Source organism: Solea solea, chromosome 3 (assembly GCF_958295425.1).
Source record: "Solea solea chromosome 3, fSolSol10.1, whole genome shotgun sequence".
In the NCBI taxonomy this organism is placed as follows: domain Eukaryota; kingdom Metazoa; phylum Chordata; class Actinopteri; order Pleuronectiformes; family Soleidae; genus Solea; species Solea solea.
The window spans coordinates 12,016,605-12,028,829 of record NC_081136.1 but is presented as its reverse complement, the minus strand read 5'-3'; the positions used below and the strand labels follow the sequence as shown (position 1 = coordinate 12,028,829).

Here is a 12,225-nt window from a genome sequence, read left to right as displayed (position 1 = left end):
TCTCCACTCATACTTCACAAAACCCATGATCAATTTTTTTTCTCCCCTATTCTTTCTGCTTTGTCTTTCAAACCACTTTCCTCCTCTAAAGTGTTTTTTTTTGTTTCCCTTTCCACTCAAAGGTACATAAATGGAGTGCATAGCGGCTACATTTTTGACAAGACTAATAGGCCTGATATTTTAGCTTGAACAAGGATCACAGCTGCAGAAGCTATGCAAGTCAACACACTAACACCAAAGTGTGAAAATCTTGATGGTAATGTTTCTGTTTGAGTGGAGATTAGCATCTTGCAGCCGCTTTAATCACCTCTGTCTTCTTCTTTTGCCACATTTTGTCATGCTCGACCACAGAGGGACTCAAACTGCTAACCCTGCTAGTGTTACTATCATTCTTTACCAGCTGAGCCACACACAGAGCTTTCAACTTGCATGATATTATTCAAAAATATTCTGCAGCAATGCAGCCCAATGCTAACATGAAATCCCTCGACTTTCCCGCTACTTTAGGAGCTTGTGAAAAGCAGACCACTTTTCCCATTTCTACGCACCGACTCCTCAAGTGTGCTGCAGTCTCTCAGTATACAATCACATTGATTATTCAGGATTGATTCATATCCAGCAGGATATTTTTCACTGCGCAGGCAACAGTAAGAAATCCTGATTTGGGTAAGAGTGGATAATAAAAAATAAAATAAAATTGAGTGCTAAGAGAAAAACAGAGTGGCTACCACTCCCTGCTGCTGAAGCCATCAGTTTCAGAGTTGTGCTTCAGAATCTTAGGCATACATTGGTTGTAACGAGTAGTTACTTGATTAACTGTTTAGATGTTTACAGGTCTTTGCCTTAAAGGATGATTTGATATATCTTGATACACAGGTTTCAACTCCGGAACCATACTTTGGAATGATTTGGTTGAGTTCTGTAAGACTCATTTTCAATTACAAACTAGAATATAAAAGTATTGCTGCTTAACTTCAATAGATATTTCATGAAAGACCAGAATCCTATTTTATTTTTTCCATTATATGACCCATGAAAAGAAGGGAGACGATGATTGTATTCCTACCATTGTAGACCAACCTGCCCGTCACTGTGTTTATTACTTAGGCCTTGTTTTGACTGCAGCCCAAATTGGATTTTTAAGCATATCCAGATTGTATCTAGATCCAATTTTTCCAAGGCTGATTCAAACCACTTACGGAGGTTGTTTCGAATGGGATTCTGTTTGACTTTTTACAGATCAGATAGGATTTCAAAGTATCTTCTTCTGGGATTCCGCTGCATGCATCTCCATCGCGGCATTGATAGTGATACACATCCACTTCAGTCACAGACTTGCGTCGTTGTTCCGTCAGTCCGTTGTGGTGTTCTATTTTTGCCTGTTGAAGTCAAACACCGATACAACATTAAGCGTCTGTTTTTTTCAGACAAAAAGCCCCCGTGTTGACACCTTATCGTATTTACACACATGCAGTGGACTCCCCGGGTTCTGCGTCCTTTGTAGCGTGACTCCAACGACAACAACAACAATGACATAGATCCAAACTGAAGTTAATTGGAGGTTGTTAAACGATGGACACAGTGGAAGAAAATAGTTTAAAAATTAAAAGAAAGTTTGCGCCGAGGCTCCACACCCATTTGGGACAGAAACAGGCGCAGATTTCTGTCATCAATTTTGTTTATTATGTTAGGACTATCTTTTTTTTCTGGGTGTGGCCTGAATCTTGACCATGTCTTCATGGCTTAAGTGCATTGAGTTGCTGACATGTAAAGGGCTGATTAAATATTTGCAATGGCAATCATTTAAATAGGTATATCTAATGAAATGATGGATTGTTTTGTAACAATCACTTCTAAACTAAGACTTATCACCACATCTCTACTGCTCATGTAATCTTATAATCATAACTGAATATGATTTAAATATTGGACACATAACATATACTTTAACACACACACTATACTCCTAATACATCCTGGCATCACTGCGGTTTTCACCACTAAGTGTCAGGAACTGTTTCAGGCTTTGGAAGGAAACAAAAAAAAATATATATATAAAATATCGTTTTCCCAAAAGATATTTTACATGACACGTTTGGATTGTAGTATCCTGCAGAGCTGAGCCAGGAGTGTGAGTGCCAGACACACTAACAAGATACTCTATGTCAGTATCTAGCAGATCATGAGCAGGTACATGTGAGAGTGCAGCTCAAGCTGCATTTTTCTGTCCCACCCTGACCGAGTCAGAGAGAAAACGAACCCAGCCTAACCTGAATCTGACAGCCACTCTGGTTTGTCGATCCTTATTCAGAAGATGAACGTGAAGTTATCTTACAGACCTGGAGTCACGTCTGTGTTTCCCGTAGCTTTAAACCTCCCTGACGACAAGTTTTGTTTCCCGTCTCCCATCCACAGCTGAGCATGTAACTGCCTGAAAGGTGACAAATAGCTTGAAGTTTGTGTGTGTGAGAATAAGTGACATCTACTTCTGCAGACTGTAACAAACAGAGGACTACTCTGCTCACTCCTCCCCTTCCTTAGTGCGTTAGGAAACTACGGTGGCCTTCACATACCAGCTGTAGGAACATAATGGCACAAGATGGCGTTGTCTCTAAAGCAAGACCCTTGCCTAAAGCACATATTATTTTATGGCAAAAAAATTGCAAACAATTTTTTTGAATGTTCTCCCCGTGTGTGCTTGGGTTTTCTCTGGGTTCTCCGGTTTCCTCTCACCTTCCAAAAAAAACATGTACATTTCGGGATTGGGAAAATTGGACACTGGGATTAGCACCAGTGCAGCCCTGCGTCCCATTATGTGGAGGATAAAGTGGTAGAAGATGAATGAGTGAACAAACTAAGTAGTATATTCAGTTCCTGCCAAGTAACCCTCCTTCTCAGCGCTGCAATCAGGTGTTGTCATATGACCGTATACTGCGTATACAAAATTAAATTCGCTTATGAGTACTGATGAGTGTAAATGGAAACTTAAAGGAATACTTCACCGATTTGCAATTACCTTTGTATTACTAGAATAGGGGTAGTATTTTGGAAAAATTGTGCTTCCCCACCTCGGTTTCGAGAAATATCTTAAGTCTTTTTTTTGTTACGTGCCCACCAGTGACTCACCGTGCGCAAGGGATTGATGCTTTTCTGTTGCCCAATCAGTTTTCATGGGTCTAGCTCCGCCCGTACCGTACCATTTTACTCTGGTACACCAAGGGTCGGGGACTGAAAAATGGGACGTTGTGGCAGGTTATTTTGGTACTATTCCTAATGGAAACACACACAAAAAAACATACTGTACCGAACCGAACCAGTGGAGCATTCAGACTGTACTTAGCAAAATCTGCCAGTTCATTCATTGCACAGGACAGGTGTTAATTCTGCGACTAAGGCATTTACTGATTTATGAGCTACAGTTTTGTAGAGTATGGGAAGCACTGGAGGTGACCAGGCTGCAGTGGAGCTGGAATCAGCAGCAATAAAGTTGAATAGCAATGAATGGGTCCCCTCAGGTGAAAACATCAGTCACCTTTTGTATGGCTCAAGAAGAAATAAATACCCAACTATGTCTTGAACACAGTAAAAGACTGTACTGCTTTTACAGTGACATGAATTGTTATTATTAATTTAATTTGCTGATTTACAGTTGAATAGTTTGGAAATGCTGAGAGTTGTTGTCATGGTGTTTGGCTTTCAAGCCAAAGCTGTTTTGTGGACGTACTATATTTCCTATTTGCATCGACTCACAAAAGTATAATTAGGCTTTTTTTTCTAAACATGGGAACACAATGTCTGCGTTTACATTTTCCATTGTAGTAATTAAAAATAATAGGAGTATGACACATTTCTTTTACAAATCCGTCTTTTCTTTATGAAAGTTCATTACTTGTTTCTGGAGTGCCAATTTAGCTTTGTTTTTCCACTGTGCCCTTCATTATCTACACCTACATATAATGAAGTCTATTTATTCACCCTTTGTGTGCTATGTGTTTGTTGCACCTCTAAAGTCCTGTTGTTTGGAAAATGCCTTTATTTACTTAATTTGATGGCGTCGTCTTAGTCAGGAAGCCTGAGCAGAGTCAGTCTGCTGAAACAAACAATATGTTGATTTTTGTTTTTCAGACAATGTACAGCATGTAGGAGCTTCTTTATTCTGCTAGTAAAATATTCAAAGATAGACACACGGAAATCTGATTTACAGAGAACAACATATTTGGGGAACAATGGGTGAAATTTATGGTGATGACCATTTCCATTCTGCATGCATCTTTCATGAATCAAACACTGTTTTCTTGTTGTTGGCACAATATTGGTCTTTACTCTAGCTTCAGACTCAGCCAGTACCTTATTCAAACCTTAATTGTAACACACACACACACAGCTGTGGCAGAAAGGATATGAGGCTTAAAGCCTGCATAGGGCAAGTCTGCCATCTACTGGGCAAGAGAAGAAAAAAAAAACTCTCCTTGTATTTTAATTCTCTCCTCTGAAACACACAGTACTTTGTGTTTTACAGTATTTGATGCATGATTTAAGTCATTATCTGGCATTTGCTGGCAAAGTAGTGATAATGCTGTCAGCAAGTTTTAGCCTGGCGATAAGAAGTCCATGTTAGTTTCAGTCATATTAAGTCTCATTTTAATCAAATGAAGAACCTTATCTTTTAGTCTGTACGCCTGTTTAACTCACATTCATAAGTGATGCACACAGAGGACAGCTGTTAAAGTTGCGTTTGGTGGACTGCAGGAGTTTAGTGTCATAAATCTTACGTAGCCTGTGGACTACAACGCAGGGCATTGTGGGTAAACACAACCAAATCTCTCATCTGTGAAATTAGGTTAAAATGGAGTGAGCGATAATGGGATTCTAATTATTATTAAGTTTATTATTTTCGGGATTTGTTTAATTGTCTTTGCACTCTGGTCAAAACCCCTCAGCTCTACTCTGATCACATACCTGTCTGGTATATACAGTAGATCAATATTTTTGATTTTCCACCAGAGGAACCTTGCGTACCACAGTCTGAGAACCATAGCTCTAGAAGCTTCTGAGACAGGGTGTGACATTCCCTACAGGGCAGGGGGGACAGTAAATAGGGATGACGGTGATAACTTTACAGCATTTAAAATCATGTACGTGTAAATGACCAAAAAATAGACACTAATTGTAAAATCTATTTTGGATTGTATGGATTGGGGGTGACTCCCCTTGAATTGAGCTTTAATCGTGTGGTGTCGAAAGTCTCATCTCATTTATATCCTCTTTTAATCTTGCAACATTTCTCAAAAATAACAGCAGTTTACTGCCAACTGTTTATGGTTTCGTGAGGATGAGAGTGGAATACGTGTCCACTGGGAAATATTTCTTCAAATGCTCCACATCTTAGCGGCAATTTGACCACCCACAGTCCCTCAACGCTGACATAAATGTGCTGTATAAAGAATGAAAAATCTATTTAAATTATTCTGCGTGGATGTCCCAAAGCTGTTAATTCCACTTCTGATTGAATACTTTAAGAGAAAAGTAAATCCCATTACAATTACTAATTTGACCCACAGCAGCTTCCCGCCCACTTAAATATGTATGAATGTCACATACATACAGTTACTAATCACAGTGGGCCTGCAAGCAAAACAGTGGATTAAAGAAGAATCTATACATTGTATAACTCCTTATGCAGTGATCGTAATCCCTACATATCCAATTTTGGCACAACTGAAGGGATTTGCACGTCACATATGGAAGAAAAGATGAAATCAAAAAATATTCTGTTCTTCCTTTTTGCAGTATGTTTTGCAACATGTCATTCACTGGGGGGGGGAGTCTGATCAAAACTCCAACATCATGTGTGCACGTCGCACATATCTCTGTATCTTTGTGCTTGTGCAGTTATCTCTCTCCGCAGCGCGAGCTCAAGATATACAGTAGAAACTTCATCTTTTTCTGTTTCATCCCACACAGAGGTTCCTGCACTGTGTCACCACTGAGCTCAAAGGGGGGAATCTGTGACTTGATAAGTCCGGGTAACATCAAGGAGAGGCAATGTTTTATTCATCTGCACAAAGCTCCTGAATTCACTCAAATCACATTTGCCCGCCTTTTTTTTCCCCAAGATCTAGTGCTTGAGGTTTGACATATATAGAAAAGATTGGATTTCTGAGACTTATGAAAACAAAGGCGTGAGGGGGGGAATGTATGCGAGTAGGAGAAGACGGTTAGAATGAATACATTTTTAAATAATCTAAAATGTTTGTTTTATATGAAAAACGCCCAGAATCTTTCACTCCTTGTCCTTGTGCCTTTTATTCTTTTGCAGGTTTTCACACAATCGGCTGCAGCGTTTCTCTCCACAAGTCAGCCACTGGCACATTCGGGTGACCTTGGCACCCCACTGACTCACTTGTTTTGTTGTGGCTCTTTCATCCTGTGTGTTTCTCTCTCATGTCTCTCTCTCTCCATTTTCCCATCCCTCCTCTCCCCCTCTCTGATCTGCTGCTGTCAAAGAATTTCAAATACTTTTTTGAGTAGCTCTAACTGAGGTCAGGTGTTATTTTTGAAAAAGTATTTTCCTTAATTTTCACATTGGACAATGAATGGTCTCATCTCATGAGAAGTGATTAATAAACCTGGGCCGAATCCCGCAGGGACTGGAAAATTAGGGAAGTTTTATTCATCGTTTTTAGGTTTTTATCTGCTCAAACTTCCCTTTATTGTCATTTGTTTTTGTTTTATCTTCTGTCTTGTTTCACTGCATTTCATCAACTAAATAAATTAAACCAAAGCCCTAGACTCACTTTAGCAGCCACTTTTGAGTTTCAGCCAGGATCATACTTTGATCCAGTTTACTAGCTGGGTCTCAAAAGCTAGTTCTTGAAGCAGGGCGTGTGTCTAGTGCAGTCAGTGCTGACTGTTACAGAAAACACGACGACATTACAGAAAACACGACAAAAAACATGACATTACAAAAAACACAAGATTACAGAAAACACGACAACATTACAGGAAACACATTATAGAAATCACAACATTACAGAAAACACGACGAAATTACAGAAAACACGACAAAAAACAGGACATTACAGGAAACACATTATAGAAATCACAACATTACAGAAAACACGACGAAATTACAGAAAACACAACATTACCGAAAACACGACGACATTACAGAAAACACGACGACATTACAGAAAACATGACGACATTACAGAAAACACGACGACATTACAGAAAACATGACGACATTACAGAAAACACAACGACATTATAGAAAACACGACGACATTACAGGAAACACATTATAGTAAACACAACATAACAGAAAACACATTACAGAAAACACAACATTACAGAAAACACAACGACATTACAGAAAACACGACATTACCGAAAACACGACGACATTACAGAAAACACGACGACATTACAGAAAACACGACGACATTACTAAAAACACAACATTACAGAAAACACAACGACATTACAGAAAACACGACATTACCGAAAACACGACGACATTACAGAAAACACAACATTACAGAAAACAACGACATTACAGAAAACACGACGACATTACAGAAAACACGACGACATTATAGAAAACACATTACAAAAAAAACTCAACACAACATTAATTAAAGCACAACGACAATACAAGATCACATTTCATAAAGATTTTCCACACAAACACCACAGCAAAGAGAAAAGTGTACTGATGTGTTTCTGTCTTCTAAGCTGTTTATGATCACACATCATTTTGTAAAGTACATTCTAAGCCCACTGCACATTTAACTATGAATGCATGTAATGCTGTTGATCTGTCAGCCTACAGTGAAGCTGCTTTCAGGCTGCCGAGCATTCACTGGCATTTTTTTTTTCAAGCTGGTGTTGGGAGACATTGAGTGTGTCTCTAAGTGGAAGTGTCCGTGCTAATCTAATAGGCGGCGCAGTCCATCAGTCAGTGGCGAATCACATCCTTTAGACCTCAGCGTGGCTCAGCACTAACTCTGTTTGGACTTCACCGTGTCTTCTGACACAGTGTCGAACTTAACAATAAAGTAATTGCCTCGGATAAGCTGCTGACACCTATTTGAATAACACAACTCCTCCGCAAGTGGGTAGTTTTTGCTGTCACTGATGCAACTTAACTGTGACTATCAAATATAATCAGACAAAATGCTGCACAACACCCTGATGCAGTCTACAATCGATCACCAACGGAACTAAACTGAACTCCTGTGTTTGTGTTATCGTCATCATGTTCAATTACCACATGGTTTTATGGGCCTATTACTCGATCACGCCATTTAGTTGGACTACTGTCCTTGTCCCTGTATATAAGCACGAGCAGGGCACTGATTTATTGAATGAAGTGTGTCTGACTCTGCTTCACTAGGCCCCCACCTAGTGTGCATAATGCCATATGCCCACTTTCAGTTTGGGTGTTGACCAATTCCTTGTTTTAATGGATGAATGGATTATTTAAGCTGACGGAGCATAGATGCACCAGTACAAATGGATTTCACCGTTTGTTTCCCAGAAGACCGCTTTGTTTACTTTGTGAGAACCCCCTTTGTTTAAATGATCCCAACATCTGCTTTCTCAATGGACTTTTTATGACATTTATGGGGTATTGCTTTCATTTTTGGGGTGACATTGTGGTTTGTTCTAGTTTGATGTCAGAGGGCCCCCGGGACCCTTTTTACCTGGGGTCCCGAACTCCCTTGAAATGTGCCGATGATGAAGAAATTAATCATGAGTTCAAACTGTGCGGTGAAGTTTTCATTTCTCTTATTATAAATGGCAGAAGGGAAAGTGTGGTTTCCAAAAGGACTGGATCATTCATTTATTATTTATTTATGGTAAGAAAACAGCCAACATATAAGGGTTTATTAAAAACATAAAACATATGAAACTTGTGTGTACATAGTAAAACAAGACTGCTATCCACAGGGCTGCTCTAGGATGAAAAACCTCTTTGGAATGTTTTTTTTACCCAGTATGAATGCAGTGTGCAAAGGTTTTTATTGGCTTTGGCCCCAATCAGCTAATTTCCTCTTTGGTGTCTTCATTTTTGGATATGAAGCAAAGTTCTGCGTCACAGACATTAGAATTAGCCATCTTAGACCATTGCTGATTTATTTTTTTTTTTTAACTATCAATCTGACCAACTAACTGATTGAAAGAGGGACCGAAGTAAAAGATACAAAATTGTCACCACCCTTACGTTGTCACTCCTTTTGTTTCTGGCGAGTTGACACACAGGAGGAACACCACACAGCAGACCAACCCTGGTTTAGCAGAGCTTTGCTTGTGTCCAAAAACAACACTGGGATAGCTGTACCGACTGCGGTGACTTCATTATATCTTAAAATGGCTGCGTTTGGGAGCAGGAACATTGATTTACATTAAGCACAGTTGGTGCCAATGCTGACTTTGTCCGTCCCAGTCTGGGTGAACATGACAACGATCAACACAGACGAGGCCAGACTCTGATGTTGTTTATCATAATGACTGCGCACATCTGCATTCCAGCATGGTGATTTTTCACTTTCCTTCATTTCATTTATACTCCTTATTTCATCCTTTCATTTTGTTACTCTTTATTTCCCCTCGTGTCGCTGCCCAACTGGTGCCTCATTCCTGTAATGCTTCTCTTTCATAAATACTCCTTTTCTTTCTTTTTTGTGCACATGAAAAAGGTAGATGGCAAGTCCCAGTAGGTCACAGTGCATTAACCACACTAATAAACCCATTACATCGCAGTGAAATGGGATCCAAAGGAGAGCGAGGGAGCGAGAGAGGGTGTGGAATGAGAGAGAGAGGCTGAATTTGGCTGACAGGAGTAGACTAAAAGAGGGCGAGATGAAGCACAGTGGCACGTTGTGTAAAAGTCCCATTGATACTTTGTCTACCTTTAAGCCCTAACCCTCTATTCTACCACTAATAGTTAAGCAGATGATCTCTTCTGTCATCTGACAGAAGAGTGTTGTATGACTTTGTGCCCCTGCACAGCTCCTGTTTTTGAGCACTCGCCATATTGTGGGGCCAATTACAAAACCGCAATGCCGTTCGGGGACCATAAATATCCACAATGTGTCCCCAACCTGAAATGTTCCTGTGAGCAAAGACAAGAAGGAAGTGAATGTTGGGCAAGGTAGCAGCAGAATTTAAATCCAAGTGCTTGAGAATCCAATCAGTCTTACGTGTGTCATTTTCATCACAATATATTTAATATAGTATACTATGTTTTTGTGACACTTTGGATCTTGCACGACATACTATATTATGACGTTTTAGTGTGATTTGAACGACATAATATACTATGATTTTTGTTTTTTACATTTCGACGGCATAGTATACAGCCTTGTTTTAGTGACATTGAACATCATAGAATACTATGATTTTTTTTTGACCATCATGACATTTGATGACATCATATACTATGACATTTTAGCAATATTTGAATAGTCATAGTACACTATGATTATTTTTTTGTTTTTGTTAACAAATTTCAATTCTTTGTCAATTTGTCTGTGTTGGTGAATGTATGCTAGATTTCCTCTTCATTTGATTATTATGAATAATCCCTTTTTGTGATTACAAAACCCGGTGTTATTAGTAGGGCAATTTGTCTTACTTTTGTCAACTTATATGTTCATTCATAATATCACATACTAAACTTGTGTTTCTTTTTCACCTTTTTTAGGCCATCTGACAGAGTGAGGACTTCCAGGAAGATACATTTCGCTTGCACCCTTTTTTTTTCTACACGAGCCGTTATCCTATATATATATATCTATATCTATATACATATATCTATCTATATATATATATATATATATATATATATATATATATATATATATATATATATATATATATATATATATATATATATACAAACAAGAGAACATAAATATTTTTCAAATCTTTCAAAAACTAAAAATATTAGTGGCAAATAAATGAATTCAACTTTTTATACCCATATTTGAGTCTGCTCGCTGGGGTTCTCTGAGAAGTCAGAAATTAATCAAGCATAACATTCAACCACTAAAACACTTTTTTTCTGTTCAGGAATGCAAGTAAATACTATAATTTGACTATTAATCAAGAAATAATTTTGTAAAACAGTGTATTAGATGCTTCATGGATAACAATAACTATATTTTATATGCTGTTGCTTGGGGCAGCAGGCTGAGGGTTGCAGATGCCAACAGACTCAACAAGCTGATCCGTCAGGCCAGTGACATGGTGGGAGTGGAGCTGGACTCTCTGACGACAGTGTCAGAGAGGAGGATGCCGTCAAAACTGCACGCCATCTTGGACAATGTCTCCCACCCACTCCATAACACACTGGTCAAACACCAGTGTGTTAAAAACATCATTTTCCGTAAAGATCTTCTACATATAAGTGTATTAACCATTACAGAAACATAAAAAAAAAATTGAAAATTACCAACGCTGTTAATTGCGGGCAGCTTACATTGGGTGAGCATAATTTTGTGAAACAGTGGTGTACATGAAAGCTTGATTTTATATATATTTTCTGTATTTTTTATTTGGTTTATTGAAAATAAAACAGAACTTTTTAAATCCTATGAAGTTTGCCTGTTCATTCATCTAAGACTGGAAGTATGAGTAGTAGTGTGCCTATAGTTTAAAATAATAAAGTCATTATAATATCACCAAATTTTTCTCTGCATTTTAACCCATCCTAGAATTAGTAGCAGTGGACTGCCACACTGAGTGGCGCCCGGGGAGCAATGGGGATTGGGTATCTTGCTTAAGGGTATCCCAGCCCTTTCGACATGGTGGGGCCTTGAACCGGCGACCTTCTGGTTACAAGCTAAGTCCCCTTCTTCACTTGGCCACAGGCTGCCCAATGTCATGTTAATGTTACCAAAATAATGTTCTACAAAGGTTGTATGAAGATTGTCATAATATAGTATGTGGTCCAAAATGGCACCAAAATGTCACAGTATAGTATGTGGTCCAAAATGGCACCAAAATGTCACAGTATAGTATGTGGTCTAAAATGGCACCAAAATGTCATAGTATACTATGTCGTCCAAAATGGCACCAAAATGTCTTAGTATACTATGTCGTCCAAAATGGCACCAAATTGTCATAGTATAGTATGTCGTAAAAATGGCACCAAAATGTCATAGTATAGTATGTCATCCAAAATGGCCCCAAAATGGCACCAAAATGTCATTATAG

General features: G+C 38.7%; 1 long non-coding RNA gene across 1 annotated transcript in view; it reads left to right on the top strand.

Annotated features, from left to right (window-relative positions):
- Nucleotides 1-10,827, top strand: part of LOC131456825 (uncharacterized) — a 235,203-nt gene extending 224,376 nt beyond the window's left edge. The window contains exon 6 of the long non-coding RNA XR_009239940.1: nt 10,712-10,827. This is a non-coding gene — a long non-coding RNA (uncharacterized LOC131456825). The remainder of the gene's footprint in view (nt 1-10,711) is intronic.
- The last annotated feature ends 1,398 nt before the right edge of the window (nt 10,828-12,225 follow it).